The 22728-nt window shown below is 42.5% G+C and overlaps 1 long non-coding RNA gene across 1 annotated transcript; it reads right to left on the bottom strand.

Annotated features, from left to right (window-relative positions):
- Positions 1 to 3703: 3703 nt before the first annotated feature.
- Positions 3704 to 8604, bottom strand: LOC142160387 (uncharacterized). The gene is made up of 3 exons (XR_012693194.1): positions 8448 to 8604; positions 6836 to 6935; positions 3704 to 4255 (listed from the first exon to the last, which is right to left on the bottom strand). It is a non-coding gene; the product is annotated as an uncharacterized LOC142160387 (long non-coding RNA).
- Between the last annotated feature and the right edge of the window lie 14124 nt (positions 8605 to 22728).

Genomic DNA, 22728 nt, shown 5'->3' with positions numbered 1-22728 from the left:
AGGGAAGCTCTGAAAGCTGCAGATTTAGATGCGAAGCTGAAATGGTTGCGACTAAATCCCCTTCAGCGTAGGTACCCGGTACCTACACTGCATGGGAAATAGCACACTCAGTGTGAGCCAGCTAAATCCCCTTCACCGAAGGTACCTTTTGGCCCCCTGCTGGCCGGGTCATGAACTCGAAGGGGATTTAGCCTGCTCTGTGTGAGCCAGCTAAATCCCCTTCACCGAAGGTACCTGGTACATACACTGCATGGGAAATAGCACACTCAGTGTGAGCCAGCTAAATCCCCTTCACTGAAGGTACCTTTTGGCCCCCTGCTGGCCGGGTCATGAATTGGAAGGGGATTTAGCCAGCTCACAGTGAAGTGTCTAAATCCCCTTCAGTGTAGGTACCTGGTACAATGACTGTATGGGAAATAGGATTTAGCCAGCTCTTAGCTACACTTATACTGTCTTATATTACTGAGGTTGTTTTTGGTGATGGTAGTATCAGTACTAAATAACAAGAAAATGGATAGTATAATATGTGCATTTTGTCTTGAATTTGTTTCCAGGTCACCTAAAAAAATAATAATATTTATTTAGCCATTTATTTTTTAAAGATAAAATGTACTTATTGGGCCAACCTTTTAAGAGTTAATTTCTCTTGTGGTTACTCATAAATGATCCATATTGATCTGTAGATATCTAAAAACAAGATCATTTTAGAGTGAGAAATAGAGAAACTGAAGATACAGGGTCATAAATTGGAAGCAACAGTAAGAAATGCAAACTGAAAGGTCAACTCAAAGTAAAGGATAATGTGTAGATATTAGCCCATGAGAAAAGTTATTTGCAATTATTATTTTATGCTAGAACCTTAATGCACATTAGCATGCATTAGATATATATGAAGAGCCCCCTCTCCCTCTCTATTCACAGAACTTGTTTTCATCAGCAGAAAATTATAGTTGCCAGTTCATTTCTATGGTGCTACTTAGTATTCTCTGGGGCAGGGCCATCTTTTCCATTGGGCACCATGGGCAGGTGCCCAGGGGCCCCAAGGGCAAGGGGGCCCCATAGGCAAGTCTCTTAATAAGAATAAATAATCCTGCAAAAAAAAAAATCCTGCAAAAGAAAAACTTCAAGGGTCACTGAGCGAGTACATTTAAAAAAAGCAGTGCATCGAGGCCCCTATATATTATATATATATATATATATATATATACATATATATATATATATTATATATAGGGCCCCCGATGCACTGCTTTTCCCGGGGGCCCGTAATGTTGTTAAGATGGCCCTGCTCTGGGGAATATTCAATTCAGTCTGGAGCATGTAGATTTGCTTACAGAAATTGACTATTATACTTGTATGCTTTGTAGTGGATAATTTAGGTTATGTTTTAATCATACTTGCCCACTCTCCCGTATTGTCCGGGAGACTCCCTAATTCTGCATAGATCTCCCGCAGTACCTGGTTGGTTTTCCCGCATCCTGCCACTTCCCAGTGAAGTGGTCAGGATGGGGTCCTCCATGACATGAGTCACAGCAAGCTGCGTAATGTAGGCTTTGCCACCTGGGTCATATTAACACGGATGCATAAATGTATAGTTAAGGGCGGTACTTAAATTACACCATCCCCTCCCCCTCCAAGAAATGTTCAGATTTTAGTGTTAACATTTTTAGTTAAATAAGTACTTGGATATACCCATGGTGTATATTTTACTCAAGGGGTACTTATGTGGCATTATTTAGCACAATGGGTCTGGTGACTCCCCAGTCATTGGCTCCAGTCCATGTACTAGGATACCTCTTCCCTATCCTAATCCTACTGGAACCATACTCAAGAAGGGCACTGGGAGTAGGTATGGCAATTATAACAAGAGCGCAGAATGTTGATCAATGCAAGTAAGGCAGACAAGAGGAGGAATCACTCTGAGGATGCCCTATCACAGTAAAATCTTATATATAAATCATTGGTCTGCTTGTCTGTCCAGTTATGCATTCAGACACCCCTGCACCGATTGGGATGAAACCAACGCGAGATGGTCCAGTTGAATCCTGTCCAGGTTTTAGGGAGATTAGGGTCCCAGTAGAACCTCCCGTTGGTGTACGCTGGGCAGAACTTTGACCTGGCGAGCCTGTCCTGGTCCTTCCACTAGATGGATTTCAATGACATTTAATCTAAAAACAAAAATGACACTGGGCAGCCACCTAATGGGTGTGTTGGAAGACCTGCTAAGCTTCTAATTATTTTGAAAAGGTTGACAGTTACATCCAACTCATTGATAACTTAATAGCTTGAAGATTTAAACCCAGGCAACGGCTGGTACTTCAGCTAGTAATTAATAAAACAGGATCTTTATTCTTAAGATTATTTGCATAATTGCCTTTCTTTCAATGCCACAGCTTTTGTCTCTCAGCACTTATTGTGGCGGGTACAGCGTGCACTGAAAATTAGAGTGCACTACATTTGTGCACGTCAAATTTAGATTCAGACATACACCTAACTTAAAATTACCTGGACTGAATAAATATGTAGTTAGTGGCACACTATACAATTAAACACCTGTGTGATTACGATGGATCAGTTGCAAATTGCATTACAAGTTACTTCTTGCTGCTATAGGTGGAAAATTAAGTTTATTATGCGGGGACCCTTCTTATAATCAGTTGTGGTGTAATAGACTTCGTGCTAGATGCATCTTTTTAAAAAAATTTGGACATATTTTAATATAACAACTGTGAATATGTAATAATTGTCAGGCTAAAAGTAATGTAGGCATTCAATAAAAAAATCCTAATATGTGGAAGATGGTTCTCATAATATATTGGTAAATTATGTCATTACTTTTTTTCCAAAAGATAATTAAGAGAATAGATAGTATATTATTTGTTTTACAATCCTTGGTTCAGCAGGTATACTTTATGCATTTATCTAATATTTTGACATGCTTGTAGGACACACAAGGAAAGCGTGAAGGTCTCTTCCACACGGGTCACATATAGACATGTAAAAAATATCTAACATAAAGGGGTAGAGGGGTTTGGGTCAAAACTTATCTTGCAGGTCTGGTGGCTTGTAAACAAAAGAAAATGTGCTACATATACAGCAGTGTGTATGTCCAAGTTGTGGCCAGTGTTCCTACGTGTGTAAGTTACTGTACATTATGAATTATTGTGCACCATTTTCACAGAGAGGCGTATGGTATCAGCACTAAATAGGTTATTGAAATAATTAGATCACAAACAGTGCAAGACAATGGGGTATATTTACTAAACTGCAGGTTTGATAAAGTGGAGATGTTGCCTATAGCAACCAATCATTTTCTAGCTGTTTTTTTGTAGAATGCACTAAATAAATGATGTCTATAGCAACCAATCAGATTCTAGTTATCATTTATTTAGTGCATTCTAAAAAATGACAGCTAGAAAATGATTGGTTGCTATAGACAACATCTCTACTCTTACAAAGCCGCAGTTTAATAAATATATCCCCATGAGTGTGCTGGTCCGGCCGGCTGCCTGGATCAGTCACCCCCTCCTGGGTCCTCCATTGCTGGGGGAGAACCTTGGTCGGCATAGCAATTACAAGTAAAGTACAAACTTGATATACTTTACATTGAGATGTTTTTGAGAAAGTTAAGCAAGCAAAGCAACAATAAAGATGTAGTAATTTTAATGGTGAAATAAAGAACTAGTTTATTACAAGTTTACCTCTGAAATATACAAAAAAAGCTGCTTTCAGTATGTTTTGTTTACATCACATTATGTACTTCTTACTAAGTATTCAAATATACAGTATATTACAACGTTCAGCTGTCTGTAATATGTAACAGCACACACAAATGTCTGATAACGTCCATTTACAATATCAGGTAATATATCCCACTTGCTGGTCCTCATCGTAACAAGCTGCAACATAACTATCACTCTTTGCGGTAATTTCATCAGGCATTATCAGGTGGATAATAACATGAAGTTCGAGAGTAGAAATAAAATAATAAACTGTCTCTATTAGGTTTCTTGCTTTCTCCTTCGTTAATATCGCTTGATGGACGGACACTTTAAAATGGGAATCCCATAACAGTCCGCTCCAGAACGTGTCCTTTTACCCTCTGGGAGTCACAAGCATTATTTGAACTCTTCCTTAAACAGATGAGTTTTCAGCAGGATCCTGCAGTTAGAGACGATACTTGACAGAGATATTCTGTTGAACATTTCCACGGGCAGCATTCAAGAAGGGTCATAGTCCTGAGAGCGGAGGTAACCTGGGAGAAGCAAATAAAAAAAGCGTCAGCGTAAGCAGAGGGTTGGTATGTACAGAGATTGTGATAATAGATATAAGTGGAAATGGATAGGACAGCACTAAATACTTTTGTAGTGACAAGATAATTTCAGTAAGACAACAGTAATTAATGACGAAGAGTATAGAGGTTATTTCTGCAGCGACTATTTGAATGGATTGTAGGAGACAAAGATATCATTACAGCAGTCTGGACAGTATGTAACAAAAATTGCTTTGTAGTACAAGAAAAAATGTTTTATTTCTGAAAGAGTAATCAGGGAAATAAAACACAGAATAAATAATAGGATTTTTATATATAGTCCCCTGGGAGACACTGCATGACTGGTCCCTACACTATACCCCAATGTTTCCCAGACACTTTAAGACATCCTAGAAGTTCACCGTAGCTCTACCCCCTCTATACTACTCTCCCTATAGGCCGGCGGTTCCCAAACTGTGCGCCGCGGCTCCCAGGGGTGCCGCGACGCTGTCACTGGGGTGCCGCGGGCCAAGCATTGAAAAAAAGAAAGAACACAGAAACTTACCAATCTGTCGGGCGCCGGGACCCAGCAGACTCCTCTCTGTCACTGAATATCAAAGTCAGTAACAAGCTGCTGCGGGAGAGAGGAGTCTGCTGGGTCCCGGCGCCCGACAGATTGGTAAGTTTCTGTGTTCTTTCTTTTTATTCTATGGCTGGCGCGCGGCAGAGGAGTGAGAGGGAGCGTGACAGCGGGGCACAACAGGACAGAGAAGGGTGACAGCGGGGCACAACAGGACAGAGAAGGGTGACAGCGGGGCACAACAGGACAGAGGAGGGAGACAGCGGGGCACAACAGGACAGAGAAGGGTGACAGCGGGGCACAACAGGACAGAGGAGGGAGACAGCGGGGCACAACAGGGCAGAGGAGGGAGACAGCGGGGCACAACAGGGCAGAGGAGTGTAACAGCGGGCAGAGGAGTGCGACAGCGGGGCAGAGGAGGGGGACACAGCGTGAGGGGCAGTAGAGGGGGACACAGCGTGAGAGGGGCAGTGGAGGGGGACACAGCGTGAGAGGGGCAGTGGAGGGGGACACAGCGTGAGAGGGGCAGTGGAGGGGGACACAGCGTAGGAGGGGACATCGTGAGAGAGGGCAGAGGAGGGAGGACATCGTGAGAGAGGGCAGAGGAGGGGGGACATCATGAGAGAGGGCAGAGGAGGGGGGACATCGTGAGAGGGCAGAGGAGGGGGGGCATCGTGAGAGAAGGCAGAGGAGGGGGGCATCGTGAGAGAGGGCAGAGGAGGGGGACAGCGTGACAGAGGGGGCAGTGTGAGAGAGGGCAGTGTGTCTGGATGCAGAGGGGGCAGTGTGTCTGGATGCAGAGGGGGCAGTGTGTCTGGATGCAGAGGGGGCAGTGTGTCTGGATGCAGAGGGGACAGTGTGTCTGGATGCAGAGGGGGCAGAGTGCCTGAGAGCAGAGGGTCTGGATGCAGAGGGGGCATTTTTGCATACAACTAAATAAGTATTTCTGTCCTGACATAAATACTTATTACAATTTTTTGACCCAACTACTTCTAAAACAGGACTGCTCAATAATTATTTTGGAGGGGTGCCTTGAAAAAATTTGGAGACTCTAAGGGTGCCGCGAACTGCAAAAGTTTGGGAACCACTGCTATAGGCCTTCAATTTATGTTTAACCCTGAAGAGGAGTAGACAGGCTCAAACATTAGCGATCATGGGTGGGCAGAACACCATCATGCCAATTTCTTATCAGCAGACTTGGCGACTGGGCACCTAGCAGACAAGAGGAAAAAACAGGAGAGAAACCTGGGCACCTTAGCTTTTGGTACATTAACAGGAAGAAAAGCACTTTTTCCTCCTGTCACCCAACTAATAATATTGTCGAGCTACGGCCCAGACAGGACACCCACAGAAAACGCAAGTGACTCAAGAGTCTTCTTAGACTGCCTGTGAACCCCAGTACCGACTTTGGCCGGGTCCTGTGGAGGAATCCAGCATTGTGAGTGGGGGCATTAGAGTAAACACCACCTCGTTACCTCCATTCTTACGCTCAGAGCGTTAGACAATCATCCAAGCTGTGACATTAAAGTCGTAGACTTTGGAGACCACCCCAGTAATAAAATTCTAAACTAAAAGCCTAACAGAAGAGTGGTATACAGCAGGAGTAGTGTCAGTGAACTTCCAGAATGTCTTATATTGCCCTTTCACCTGGTCCCTACCGTATCCTCCAATGGTTCCTGGTGTCCCGCAATGAATGCCTGAAAAATAGCCAAATTTAAAAGTTATGGATAAGTGACAAAGCTGAAGTATGCCACCTAAAAAAGTGTGTAGAAAACTGGATGTATTGTTATTTTTGTGAGATAATTTAGAAAAGTCTTTTATGTACAGTGTTGTGACAAAAGCAATTATACTCATGGCCTGTAATGAAAATATCATCTGAGTAAAATGTGGTTTTGTTTATTAAAGATTACTGCATCTAGTCACAACATCTATGGCAATAACGGTCTCTGTATTATTATCTCACTTGCCGGTAAGGCTCTACTCCTCTTTCAAATAAAAAGTACCTTGTTTCATTCTGAAGTAAGAGGTGTCAGGATTGAGGCAGCGGGGCCTGTGAGGGAAAAGATGGTGGGCGGCAGTGAGACACGATTGTGGGCAGCGGGCCTGTGAGGGAAAGGAGAATGAGCACCTGTCATGGGGAATAGCAGATAAAAGATGGTGAGTGTTGTCAGGGTATTGTTGGTTGAGGAGGGGCTGTGTGGGGAAGAGGCTTCTCCCTCACATGCCCCTTCTGCCCACATGCTTTACTCACACATGCCCCCCCCCTCTGTGCCCTGCAGCTTCCATCACACATGCCCCCCTATGCCAAGAGAGACACACACACTACCATGTGACCCCTATGTCAAACAGCTTCCACCACACATGCCCCCTGTGCCAGCCCTGCATCCACCACACATGCCCCCGTGTGCCAGCCCTGCTTCCACCACACATGCCCTCTGTGCCAGCCCTGCATCCACCACACATGCCCCCTGTGCCAGCCCTGCATCCACCACACATGCCCCCTGTGCCAGCCCTGTATCCACCACACATGCCCGTGCCAGCCCTGCTTCCACCACACATGCCCCCTGTGCCAGCCCTGCATCCACCACACATGCCCCCTGTGCCAGCCCTGCATCCACCACACATGCCCCCTGTGCAGCCCTGCTTCCACCACACATGCCCCCTGTGCCAGCCCTGCATCCACCACACATGCCCCCTGTGCCAGCCCTGCATCCACCACACATGCCCACTGTGCCAGCCCTGCATCCACCACACACAACCCCTGTGCCAGCCCTGCATCCACCACACACGCCCCCTGTGCCAGCCCTGCATCCACCACACACGCCCCCTGTGCCAGCCCTGCATCCACCACACATGCCCCCTGTGCCAGCCCTGCTTCCACCACACATGCCCCCTGTGCCAGCCCTGCATCCACCACACATGCCCCCTGTGCCAGCCCTGCATCCACCACACATGCCCCCTGTGCCAGCCCTGCATTCACCACACATGCCCCCTGTGCCAGCCCTGCATCCACCACACATGCCCCCTGTGCCAGCCCTGCATCCACCACACATGCCCCCTGTGCCAGCCCTGCATCCCACCACACATGCCCCCTGTGCCAGCCCTGCATCCACCACACATGCCCCCTGTGCCAGCCCTGCATCCACCACACATGCCCCCTGTGCCAGCCCTGCATCCACCACACATGCCCCCTGTGCCAGCCCTGCATCCACCACACATGCCCCCTGTGCCAGCCCTGCATCCACCACACATGCCCCCTGTGCCAGCCCTGCATCCCACCACACATGCCCCCTGTGCCAGCCCTGCATCCCACCACACATGCCCCCTGTGCCAGCCCTGCATCCCACCACACATGCCCCCTGTGCCAGCCCTGCTTCCACCACACATGCCCCCTGTGCCAGCCCTGCTTCCACCACACATGCCCCCTGTGCCAGCCCTGCTTCCACCACACATGCCCCCTGTGCCAGCCCTGCATCCACCACACATGCCCCCTGTGCCAGCCCTGCATCCACCACACATGCCCCCTGTGCCAGCCCTGCATCCCACCACACATGCCCCCTGTGCCAGCCCTGCATCCACCACACACTCACACACACTAGCTTCCCTTCTACTTACCTTTTTGTACACGATAGCAGCCAAGATCCGAAAGAAACTATGGCGCTCCTGCACGGATAATACAGCCTTTCAGCAGCCCGCCTAACACTTTGTACCATGTGACCGCTGCGATCACATGACCCTGTGACGTCATATTGACGTGCCAGGGTACCTAAGCCGAAGGGGATTTAGCCGCTACCAAGCTGAAATTGGCTTCTTATTCACCCTCCAGCTTCTTAATCAGAAAAGCTTATTTTTAAAGGATTACATTAAATTGGATCACTGATTTCACATCAGGTTGACACTATAGGGTGTCTCTTACCCACACTGTAATAGTATGTACCCTGACCCATCAAGGTTTTGGCAATGAAATCAGGGGCAAAGTCACCATATTTTATCATTTTCAATAAGCTGTAGTTTTGCAAGGATTAAATGCCGTTGGGCCATTAATTTGATAGTGGGAAGTGGAAATTCCCTTTTTCTTTTTTTTAGTAAGGTTTACATACATTTAAAGTTTGTTTTCATTTCCTGACAGTAAAGGGAGTGTGGGTGGTATTATAGATTGGTGACGGGATTGTTGTAATGCAGAGTATTGCGTTGGAGTATGTCATGTTTCTTTGATGTATATAATTATTCTCATTTGTGAAGTAATGCAGTAGTTTTTGTGGAGGGATTGTAGCAGAATTGGGTGTTATCGTAATGTGAACTTTCATTTCTATTGGTACATTTTACCTCTTGATGTTGTATATAGTCTATTGTATTTTGGACAAAGTGATATGAGATTTATTTTTGTTGAAATTTTTAATTAAAGAAAATCAACCATTGCAAAACTACAGCTACTTATTCAAAATAATGAAAATGCTACCTGTGCCCACTTTGCCACCTGATTTCATATCCCAAACTGTGTTGGGCCAGGCAAAAGACAAGTGTTTTATATGTAACTGACCACCCTGTGTTGTTTCCCACTATCAAATTGGTGGCCCAATGGTATTTAAGCCTTGCAAAACTATAGCTACTTATTAAAAATGATAAAATATAGTCACTTTGCCCACTGATTTCATGCCCAAAACCATTTTGGGTAGTGGTGAATACTATTAAAGCTTGTGTAAGGGGCACCCTTTAGTGTCAATCTGATGTGAAATTAGTGATCCAACTTGATTTAATCCTTTAAAAATAAGCTTTTTTGTATAAGAAGCTGAAGGGTGAATAAGAAGCTGAAGGGTGAATAAGAAGCTGAAGGGTGAATAAGAAGCTAACTTTAGCCTCGTGATTTAGATCACATTTTAATGAAACAATAATGTTTTGTTTTTTGTAACCAATCGCAGAGCAAATATTTTTTTTTTAACACAATAATAAATACTTGTTACAATCACAATAGAAACAAGATAAAATTATACATTTGAACCAATAAAAAAAACTGAGGCACATAATCCCAAGTTTTATATTTGTAAAAGGTAACATATAGAGAGTATTGGCAATAACAAATTTCAGGTGCGGTAGGAGAAGGGCTTCTTAGTGTATAGTAAGTGAAGAGTGTGGGGACGACGGGGATGGATCTGATGGAATTTTTTTTATCATGCAGATGGTAAGTGGTTTTCTTTTCCATTTGAGCAATAAACCAAATGTAGCATTGTAGTGAGGAGATGCAGGAAGACTCGTCCCATTCCCAGATAATGGGCTGCTGCAAGGATATGAGAGGCCAGCTTGATTGAGTGTCGGAATCCTGAAGAGGGTAACAGGAGGAAGAACCATAGGTCCTTACAGACAGGGCACTGGAGGTGCCAGGACAAAAGATTCCTGACTTTATCCACTGGATGCTGCAAACTTGAATTGGGCACTAAGTGCAAATTTTGCTGAAAAGTGGAATTTAATTTTGCTGGACCTGATTATTTAAGTTAGATAGGGAGGGTGCAATGTGGAGATCAGATCTAGTCACTATAGTAATATATGTCCTCCATACCTCCCAACTGTCCCAATTTAGGCAGAACATTCCCATTTTGAGGACTCCGCCTCACCATCCTGAACAAGATATCTCCCTTTCACTGCTGCTATGCACTAATACATGCAGCGATGAATGGGTAATTAGAGGAAAAAGAATGGGGGATATTTTCTTGTATATTTTAAACAATAAACTGCCTACTTAGAAATACAAGAACTTTAAGAATAGTCACCTTGAAGGTTTGGAGCGCCTGGATTTGGGACAGGGAGCGTGACATCACATGGGTGGTCTGGCCACACACCTGGGGCTTACCTAGCGCTTTTAAGCATTAGGCTGCCCTTTATGGCCCATGTCCTGATACTTTGTGTTTAGATGGTGACAAAACATTGGATTGGAATGTTGCCCACTCTCCCGGAATTTCTGGGAGACTAATGAATTTCAGAAAGTCCTCCTGAACTCCCAGTAGAATAGGCCATGCTCCCAGATCTTGTTTCACTTTACTGAAGTGAATGGGATGGGGCCTTGATGGCACTATTCAATGACACACTTGGCGTGGTTACTTTTACCTTGAACCTCCCCTCCAAAAAGTAGGCAAGTATGATTAAAGACCACATTTTCACTATTCCACTGCTGAGTGCAAATAAATATACAGGGTGATTGAAAAGTCGCAGTACACCCTTTTATTTCAAAAACTCTACAGGAAATTGGGAAACCTGAATACTCTAGTAAGGTATGGGTGACGTGGTCTATCTTTTACGGTATGTACCAAACATGGGCGCCATCTTGAAATCGGCCAATCGACCCAATTCCTGTAGAGTTTTTGAAATAAAAGGGTGTACTGCGACTTTTGAATTACCCTGTATATTATATACACAGTTGTGGTAAACATTATTGGCATCCCTGAATTGTAAGTACTTCATGTACAATATCTCTTGAAAAAAAGGAATGTAGTGAAACAACTTTGGTCTATAGACACTCATGTTTGGCACAGAATAGCTGAGGATAAAATTATAACAATTTTAAACAGCAACAGTAGGAAAACCTATAAAATTGAAAGATTACCAGGACACAATTATTGGCACCCTTTTGAGCAATTGAAACCTATTTTTTTTAAAAAAGAACCAGATTAGACTTGTGCGATAAATCAGAGTCACCTGTTAGCGCTCACATAATTTGACTTAACCAATGAATGATAGAATGATGTTTAAAAAGGCCACTTTTTATCCCCTGTTACTTTGTCACAATGGTAAAGACAAGAGAGCTATCTGAGAGCATCAGGAGTACTATTATCACCAAATACAAGACCTCTAAAGGTTACAAGGCCATTTCCAAAGCCTTTGGCTTCCCAGTTGAAGGGATGTGTGCAGGGTTAAAGTTTGCTACTCATGGAACTTTGAAGAACCTCCCTGGACGTGGGGGAAAGAGAAAAATCATTGAAGGTTGGTACGAAATGCTGGAAACAGTCCTTGGAAAATCTGGTCCATGTTTACATTGTAACATCATGCATTTGCTGCAGATTTGTCAGCTACACATGCATGCTGCAAATCTTCTGTTCCGCCACATCACTAAGGTGCTCTATTGGATTGAGATCATGTGGAGGCCATTGGAGTGCACTGAACTCACTGTCTGTCACGACTTGCATCCTGCAGCTCCTGTTTGCAGGTACTTTGTTGGACCTTTTTATATATTTGTATCCTGTAGTACCACTGTCCACCAAAGGGGCCACTGTGGTACTTAGACTGCTCTTACCTGCCTCGTTATTGCTGGAAGCTTAAACACCTGCTTCTGGCCTATATAAGCCTGTTAAATTTACCTGTGTTGCTGTGCCTGTTCCCTGGCTCCTGTTCTCTGAGTTTCCAGCACGTTTATCTGCAGATCATCTCAGCCACTGTTTACTCCAGTATCCTGTGGTAACGCTCTGCAGATAATTGCTACCTGTTCTCTGAAGTTCCCAGCACATCTATCTGCAGATCATCCTATACCTATATGCAAGTAATCACATGGGACGGCACCTGGAGACTCAGTGACGTGTCGCCTATGCAAGTAACAGGTGCCATCCCATGCGATTACTTGCATAGGCGACACGTCACTGAGTCTCCGTCCGCCGAGCAGCGTGCAGGATGGAGGTGATGCTACACGGGTGGGCATGCGGACCAGCCCATCTAGCCTTCGGCCCTTATGGCATTTGCCAGATGGCCAGTCCGGCCCTGTTGTGACAGGATGGGCTTACTTTGCCACCGTTCCCTTTTGTTATCCCAAATGCGCCCTCTTGCCACAGTAGGAGGGGCTTACAAATGCTGCCACCACTGGACTCCTTACCAGCATCCAGTACAGAGTTTCTTCTGGGGAACTGACGCTGCGAGTGTACCCCGTTACTGGCGTACCTGGGCTGGTACTTCTGACCTCTTACTATGGATCAGGGGTGCTGTGGATGGATCCCCCCTTGCCTATCACACTGACCAGAGCTGCAGGGTAGCAGGCAGAGCGGTGGTACCAGAAAAGCTGGGTCCAACCTCAGAAACAGCCGGAGAACGGATTAGATTTCGGGTCTAATCTGCAGGTCACAGGAATACAGCAATATTGAAGATGTTTTCAAGCAGGTCTTTGAAGCAAGTGATGTCTATTTGCTCTCACACCGGTGGAAGGTACTAGTGTGATCAGGTCAGATGAAACAAGAAAAACATTTCAGTGAACAAGATAGTGCTTTTTATACTGATTTGGGCACAGGCTATTTTTAGAATCAGGATATCATGTGTTTACACAAACATGGATTTACCTGCATTGCAAAGCCAACATTTATACTTGTCTATGAAATTCTAGAGATGCTGTGATGTCCTGCATTTGGTTTTCAGATGCAGAGAATCTAGGAGCCAGTCTTAATTAATAGTTCCTGCCTTCAATGTTGGACCTTCACACATCAAAAGATCTAATTAGCATGGGGCCCCTCTTCAGATAGTCCAGAATACACATTCCCAAAGAAAGGTACAAAACCCCAAACAAGCCACTTCCCCACATCACAACACAAAAGACTTCCATCCACAAAGGCTTATTGTATCAGATATATACCTAAGAAATCATGTATTCCCTCTAGAAAGGTTAAAACAAATGAGTTTCTTCCTTGGTCTCAGAAATAAGGATTTCTTATATCAAAATATACATAATATCAAAAATAAGTGCATGTGCAATTATATAAATAAGCACCCTGCCTTATTTCCTTTAAATACATTTTTACTTTATTTAACAGTGATCCAATCACAGATGTTGATCTTAACTTGTAGCTGGGTCATAGGCCTCTCTCTGCATATAACATACCTCTATGTGACAGGACCCATGCCTGCTAGATTCAGCATCTATTAACCACTTGTTTACTTACACACAGTGAGGGGTAGTTATATAATTGGAAGTAATCCTGACTTCATTTATATATTATTTTCTTATCTCCTAAGCTTCCCCACACCATAAGACCTCTCCACATGCCATCAAATCTCTCACATGACCTCATACCTCTCCAGTGTCGGACTGGGGCATGAAGGGCCCACCGGGGGATATCATGGTAGGGGCCCACCAGAGGGGGCGTGGCCACCCACCTGTATGTATGACTTGAGGGGGCATGGTCAGCCCACCGAGGACATGGCTAGTGCCATATTGTAGCATATGAGAATGCAATGTATACAAATTACCCAAACACTAGTATTTGGTAAGTGAACAAAACAAATATGTGAACAGAGGGCTGGAGCACAACTTCTTAGATAGTGGTCAGATTAAACCCCCTTCCAAAGAAATCTCTAGATATAATTATTTCTCCACTTATTAAAATACCAGCTTAAAACTGGTATTATGCTGAGATCAGTGTTATTAAGTGGTGAACATATAATGAAACGAATAAATTTAGATATACTTTTTTACAGAGACTTTAACTAGTGGTTAATGTGGTTGGCGTAGGGGAGTAATGTAAAGAGAGTGCACTGTATTAACTAATTCATATTATCCCTGCTTATGTATGCCAAATTGTTATTTACATTCCAGTTCATTCATTACTTTTCTTTTAAAAATGTGATCATGATTATTTATCATTTTTTCTGTTAACATTCTACAACATATAAACAGTTTTTCAATGCTGGTAGAGAATCCGTTAAAACTAGAATGTGCCTGGTTCTCCCTGGGTTATCTATGGAATTTCTACATGTATGGCCACAATTAGGAAACACACCAGAGGAGAGGGATCTTATCTCAGTTTGTGTGAAAGGGATATGGAAAATAATATTTACAACAAATGAACAGAAAGAAAAAAAAATAAGCAGTAAAGTCTTGTAATAATAATAAACATGATAAACAAGTATTATATCTATAATTCTACAGGAATCCATACATTTAAATTTCATTAATTTCTGTTTCTATATGGCGTTTTCTCTTTTACTCTCAAAAAGTGCCACATATGACTTTGTGTATTGAACAGATAAAATGTACTGTGGTTAAATGCAGTGAGACTTTAATCATTCAGCATACATAAGGGAGGACAAGACTTAAGAAAATGAGAGAAGTTAAACACTCTGACTTGCAGGAGAGCTAAATCTATCACAAGTTTTTGACAAGCTCTGTACCTTCCACACATATTATATAGTTCTTATCTTCGTGACCTGCTGTCATCAAGCCATAAATGTACTCAGTCTGCGGGATGCCTAGGGAGAATGGCCTCCTGGAGGAAAAACAGACAATCCGAACGGGGTTACGGCTTCTCATTTCATAGCTCTCCTATGCGTTCCACTGTGGAACGCACTGTGTTGCCTGATAAGGATGCCTGTTAGGGTCAAAATAGATCACTACTGTGTACCTGTTTCAATGCACTTCGCCAGGAATAGTAGCAGTTTGGGTCGCTGTCAGGATAGTAGAGGAACAGAAAGCCCTCAAACAAGTCAGAGCCCTTTACACATGTCCTCCGTATCGATTGAATTCTGACCCCGCCCCCTAGCAAAAGGGGGCGGGGCCATCGAACAGCGGGGCCTACCGGTGATTTTCCCGGGACCCCGCTGGGCCAGTCCGACGCTGTACCTCTCCATATTCTCATTAGTACACCCCACATGCCCATCATATATCCCCAAATACCCACAACTTGCCCATCAACATCCCTGCATGCCATCGGTCTTCCCACCACCCCTGCTTACCTTTACCACTGGAGCATGCACAGAGGAAGGAGGGAAAGCACCAATCTGAGTTCAGCTCAAGAGCCACAGGTTGGCTATTTGTGCATTAGGTTGTGCCTGGGGACACCCGGTACACCATGCATATACCCCCATGGCCATAATCATGACAGCACCTAACCAATAAAGTATTTATTCTTTTGATTCTTAGGAGTAAAGAACAAAGGTCTGGTTAAATGACCTCTATTTGAGGAATGACAGTAATAAGTGCCTAGACTCCAATGATTCTGTAACACATATAGTATATTAAAAACTGCCAATTTTAAACTTTAAATTAGTGCAAATTAAATTAGTGCAAAAAAGTGGATGGCTGAGTTGAAGTGTTACCATTCTTTGAGATAGAATAATTTTTGTTTCACTACATACCAGCTCATTGTATCACATACTTGACTACTTTCCTGCAGCCCACCCTTCCAGATCCTGCCTACTTCCTTAGTGAAGTGAGCAGGGGCTTCATAGGGAGATTCGCTGTGAAGCTGAGAATTGCATCATCGTGGTCTCAACCACTGTTGATGTTGTAAATCACGGGATTGCTCAGCGGGGAGGGGCATGGTTGGGGCAAAAGTTGTCAACTATGTTGTGACACCAAGCTATACCCCATAGGAATCTGACATAAAAAATTTGGTGGATGAAGCAGCTTGATGGATGCTCTTTGCAAATATTCTCTCAGTTTTTTTCACTGTAGTTTCTTAATACCGAAAAACAGTATTCGGTATACTTTGCTTGTCGAAATCTGTATTAGGTAATATCTACTGAACTGAACTAAGAATCCTGTAACCAGAATGGAGAGCTTCTGTTGTTCCAATTTTGGGGATCTGAATGTTTCCAACTTATCTGGATTTTTATCCGATTTCCATAGGGTACTAATGTGGACCTCAGGCAGTGCTAAACATATCATTCTTGAGAACTTCTCAATCTAGCTATTTATGTTCGATTCTAAGTCTCCAGTGTTGGTGGACCATGGGAAAATGAGGACACTATCATATGTACCTGTAGCAGTACATCATGTGGGAAATAAGGGTCATCATTTTTATAAGTTGTAAAAAATGTATAAAACAACAGATATTTTGATTGATGTGAAATTCACAAATACAGTGCAAATATTTTACCACTTGTTTTTAAAAGATATTTTTAAAAGATGTGCATGGCATGAAATTCACCAGAGTAAGAGTGTGTGTGTGTGTGTGTGTGTGTGTGTGTGTGTGTGTGTGTGTGTGTGTGTGTGTGTGTGTGTGTGTATAATGTGAGAAATTAAGCTTTAAAAATGTTTTTTTTTATTACATGTTTTATAATACATGAATTTTAGTCAACATTTTATTGCAAATTCACAGTTACAAGAAAGATAGAACAAATGCATGTCATCACAAGGAAATGTTTCATATATGATTTTGATATTTACATAATTGTTTTTATTTTTAAAAATTGTATTTAACAAACCCACCACTATTGTGAATTTTGGTCAAATGCATCTATTGGCTAAACTGTATAACTGGGGGTAAATGTATGATGGATCGGTTTGTGCAAGTCGCCGGAAATCGGCGACTTTGCAAGGGAAATTTAAAACCGCCATGGCTTTTAAAGACAAGTTTGCCTTCAAAAGTCATTGCTGCTTTAATAATCCCCTGCAAAGTCACCGATTTCCGGCGACTTGCAGAAACCGATCCATCATACATTTATTCCCTGAAGTCATTAGTCTCAGAAGATTTGTGACTCATCAGTTTAGTTTAGTTTGAATATACTCAGTATATATTTTTCCTAACAACTCAGAGTTAAGAGTTGGAGGAATTTTTTTCGTACAATAAATGAACTGATCTTCACAAACTACAGATACGTTATAACCTGGCATTGAAATCCAATTGAGTCTTCAGCAACCAATCATCAAAGTAAATTATGGAATTGAAGTCAGACACAGATGCAAATTCAGGATACTTTAATACATCAGATTTCTTCAGTGGAATCTCAGGATTAGAGGTGGTATTGGACTACTTTTCACCCCAAATTGCACATTCACAGGTCTACCAAATGTCCCATCACTCACGTTTACATCTTTTGAAGTACATGCTGTTAGGATTGTCAACCCATTCTCTATGCGTGTTGCTGTGAGCTCCCCTTGACCACACTAACAATTTCTTGAACATTTCTCTTCCTGGTTGTCTCATTTCTTATCCTCTAACATCCCCAACATCATTGTAGGTAATTTCAACATTCCCATTGATAGTCCACATTCTACTTGTGCCTCCAAACTACTTTTCTTAACTTCCCCACTCGGCCTCTCCCAGCGGACTGACACCTACACTCAGGATGGCCACTACCTTGATCTTGTTTTCTGTAGACTATGTTCAGTTTCTGATATCCTTAAAGAAACGTTCTTCTCAGCTCATCACATTATCAGCTACAAGCTCTTAGTCAATACTTTATCTGTTCTGCTGTCACAGCCAAGCCTCATACCTGCAGAAATCTTAGCTCTATTCATTTTCAATAGCTTTCTATCTCTGAAACACATTCTCTCCCCAATTTCTACAATTTCCTCTACTGACATGGCAGAACCACATTTTCACCGAACTCTAGCAACAGCCTTTGATCAAGTGGCTTCAGGTACTCTTCACACTCCATGTCGACTAAGATGTCAGTCGTGGCACACTAAAGTAACATAATGGGCATGATTCATTAAGGAAAGTCAGTGGCGCATGCAGGGGGAGTTTCTGAGTCTCCAGAAACCCCCCCCTGCGCTAACTTAGTGCCCACCATAGCGGCACTGTCCTATACAGCAGCCGCGGCGCTGTCAAAGAAGTGTCCGCGGCGGTGCTGTATTGTATACAGCACCGCCGCGGACGCTTCTTTGACAGCACCGCGGCTGCTGTAGAGGACAGTGCTGCCGAAACAGAGCTGGTTTTTTTTGGGTCAGGTTCCCCCCCTGACAATCCTGCGTGGGCCCCTGAAAGTTAAGTAAAAAATTGAGTAAGAAGTCTCCTGGACAAAACCATGTTACAATGCAAGGGGTGCAAATTAGTTTTCTATTTTGCACATAAGTTAAATATTGTCTGTTTTTTCATGTAGCACACCATGAAAAAAACAGACAGTATTTAACTTATGTGCAAAATAGAAAACTAATTTGCACCCCTGGCATTGTAACATGGTTTTGTCCAGGAGACTAAATACTCAGTTTTTATTTAACTTTCCTAAATGAATCAGGCCATAAGTGAACATTTCTGAGCAGGCGTCGCATGGAAACTTGTAGTTGCTTTAAGTTCCCACAAGGTGCCAGTTGAGTTTTACAAATAATTGTCCATAACTGTAGATTGTACATTAGAAAATATAGTTTTACTGCTTAGACTTGTACAAGCTGAGGATGACAAGCATCCTTGAAACACAATTCTTGGATGGTACAGGCAAAAAAAGTTATAGACAAATTAGTTCAATTTCCTTGTAGAAACTAAGAACTGTCACTGGAACACAGATGTTTTTAAAGGAGTTTCCTGACATGGGTTTACAGCATTACAGGGTAAGATACCTGGAGGATAACAATGGTTTGGCAGACTTTGTTCAGTTTAAGAGCATTGATATTCACTCAGTGCTGAACAGTGGAGAGTTAATGGCATTTGCTGAAACTTTATTGCGAATGCTCTAGGTCCAGTTCAGTGGTGGGGTGCCACATCTGGTGTCTAGGGTATGATGTATCCCACTGTAGGATCTGCATGCAGGCCAGCTATATGTGGCTTGGGGTGCAGCTCTTGTGCAGGATGGACTGGTGTCCCAGAGGTGTATGTGTCTCTGTCAGAGCCAGGTCTGAATAGCGGCCTCTCTAAATTGAAGCCTCAGCATTAACTCCTAGTTAGGCCCATTTGCTTCACAGAGCTAGCCCTCCCTTCGCTCCCTCCTGGCGATATTATTATCAATACAATGCGGGCAGTCTCCTAGTGCTCAATATTGGCAGTCTCCTGGTGCTCAAGATTCACTTTAGAGTGTCAGGGAAGGGGTGTCCCCTATGCATGAAGAGCTGTTGAGCTCCGGCTGGTCTGTTGCATATAGAGTTTGCAACAGACTAGCTGGAGCTCAACGGATCTGCGTCCATTCAGGATGGACCCCCTGAATTCTGGCATTTCAATTATCGTTAATTTGTGAATTCTAGATGATATTTTGTCTGTTACATTATACTGTTTTCAACTCCTCTTGACTAGAGCCTTTGTTAGAGAAAACTAGGATTTTAAAAACCCAATGTAGTAATTGAATTAGTCACTTTACCCTCACTTCTTACCCCTTTCTTCCTGTATTTCCCCTCCCCTTAGGAGTTGTGTTTCACAGATTTAAAACGGCTTGTTTCCGGGTTTTTTTAATAACAAAGGTCTAAACAGCCCTTACAAACACATCTTACACTTACATCTTACAAATACATTAAAGCATTTTTTTCTGTTCTAAAGCAACTGTTGGGATGATACTTATTTCTCAGGCGTTCCAAATGAAATTCCAGGGGGTATATTTACTAAACTGCAAGTTTGAAAAAGTGGAGATGTTACCTATAGCAACCAATCAGATTCTAGCTGTTATTTTGTAGAATGTACTAAATAAATGATAACTAGAATCTGATTGGTTGCTATAGGCAACATCTCCACTTTTCCAAACCCACAGTTTAGTAAATATACCCCCAGGAGGTACCCTGCCATCTTTCACACATGTAATCCTAGGCATAAAAGTAGTGAGTTGCTATTATTATTGCAAATCTTCTTACTTTTAAACTAAACAAGACAATCGTGGAAAAATTGGGCACATTCTACTTTATGGTACATTGATTAGACCACAAACTACACAGGTCTGTCCCCCAGCCCCACCTTCGTCTTCTCTTGCAGTCACTAAGTGCTCAGTCAGAGCTTTCCTAGCTCGATTTAAAAATAACTAAGTATGATTCATTGCGGATACAGAATTACCTAATCTTCCAAGTGCATGATCTATGTACAAGGATTAATATCATCTTTCTTGTTTAGATAAGCACCCCTAAACTTACTAACACCAATTTTAGGGCAGGATGGTTGCTTAGTGGTTAGCACTTCTGCCTCACAACACTGGGGTCATGAGTTCGATTCCCAACCATGGCCTTATCTATGTGGAGTTTGTATGTTCTCCCCATGTTTGCGTGGATTACTTCCGGCTGCTCCGGTTTCCTCCCACACTCCAAAAACATAATAGTAGGTTAATTGACTGCTATCAAATTGACCTTAGTATCCCTCTCTCTGTCTGTGTGTGAGTATGTTAGAGAATTTAGACTGTAAGCTCCAATGGGGCATGGATGCCCCAGTATAGCGCTGCGGAATTAGTGGCGCTATATGAATAACTGATGATGATGATTTATTCAGTAACCTTATCCAGAACAAGCCCCTATAGCATACTTGCCAACTCTCCCGGAATGTCCGGGAGACTCCCGAAATCCAGGTAGGACTCCCAGGAGAGCAGGCAAGTCTCCTGCATCCTGCAATTTGCTATCCAAAATGACACGATTCGAGGTGAATCGCATAATTTTGACCCCTCCCCCCGCGATTGACAGCACCCCGCACCATTCTGCCCTCCAGCCACTCCCCCTGTCTGGGATCTCCCGGACTTCACTATTTAAAAGTTGGCACGTATGCCCTATAGCAGCTGATTTAGTGGCTTTTTGGCCTTCTCCTCCACATCCTCCAGGCTTTCGAAGAGGTCTCTTTTGCAACATCCTAATGTTAAGCAGCATCTTGTTCAAACCCTTGAGGAGTAGTTTACTTTGAAGCAGCAGCAAGAGATTTCCATTACAACTTTCAAACAGCTTCTTGTCTAAAATGCAAACATACTAAAAATATTCAGAATCTGATGAATCATCTTCAATATAATTAGAAACCTTACCCAAATCTGCATTATAGGTGGAAGAGAACAAGTGTAATTGTGTAGTGAAAGAAACAGTATAATAATTTCAAATATTTAATACAAATTCAATATTACATAAAAATCAATTAAAATTCCATTTTGTTACAATCTGAATAATAATAGAATACAGAGAAATATTAAAAATGTGTGAAGTGTAGTGAATTAAAAAGTTATATGCTGGGAGTTATCCAAATATCTATAAATTGTTGTTAATAGTTTATTTGTCCACAAAGTATCAACATAATTAGTGTGAGGGTGAGGAGATATACAATATTGATTATTTATATTTACTAGCAATCAGTTATTGAGATATTATCGGTCTGCAAGTTTTCTGAGGACGGGAATATTTAGAAATGTAGTAATATTTCATAAGAATTTACTTTCATACATGTAATTATCAATTCTTAGGTGTCACCGTTTTTCACAATTTCTGAATTATCTACACATATACTGGATTGTATAGTAATATGCTTTGAAGAAGTTATTTATGCTGAATTTTGAGGATACTAGATTGCACTAAGATTTTACATGGTGACCATTTTGCACCGAATGACCTACATTAAGGTTATATAGGCATAATATATCAGCATAAATATATTATTTTACCCAAGAGATTGCTAAAGACTCTAGAAAGTAAATTATCATCTGCTGACACAATGATGCATTATAAACCTGCACTGTTGTATTTATTAATTAACTACCTGAATTTTTTTTTTATCTTTATTTTTAGGTACACCTGATAAAATCACACACACACACATGATGCACACACAAACACACCCCCCCCCTGCTGAGCCATGTAGTCCCACAAAGTAAAATTGAAAGTTATACAGTGTCATATTATATTACATAATGTTATATTTTGTTACGTTATATTATGTCATGTTCTGTTAGGCCACCTGCTTGTCTTCTCATGTGTACCCTTTTGTTTGACCTCCTATATGACACTGTGGTACTCTTGTGGCACCATATAAATAAACAATAATAATAATAATAATGGCAACAACTGTAGGGAATTGAGATAAAAGCTCTCTCAGACCCATTTCCCCATCTGGGATCCATCATGGAGCCCTAGAAAAGCTTAAATCCATTAGGACGTTTCATTCCTATGAAACTGGTCTGTACCTGCTGAGTATTACCTAGGGGATTTCAAACATTGTGCTAGTCATAATATATTACAACCGCTCTAACAATGCAGATTTCTTCCCTTCCATTATAGTTTTAGATACTTGTTAATTCTACAACTGCGCCACTTGGCTCCACCCACCTGTCATTTCAG

The sequence above is a fragment of the Mixophyes fleayi genome, chromosome 6 (assembly GCF_038048845.1).
Source record: "Mixophyes fleayi isolate aMixFle1 chromosome 6, aMixFle1.hap1, whole genome shotgun sequence".
Taxonomy (NCBI): Eukaryota; Metazoa; Chordata; class Amphibia; order Anura; family Limnodynastidae; genus Mixophyes; species Mixophyes fleayi.
This window is presented reverse-complemented; position numbering and strand designations above follow the sequence as displayed.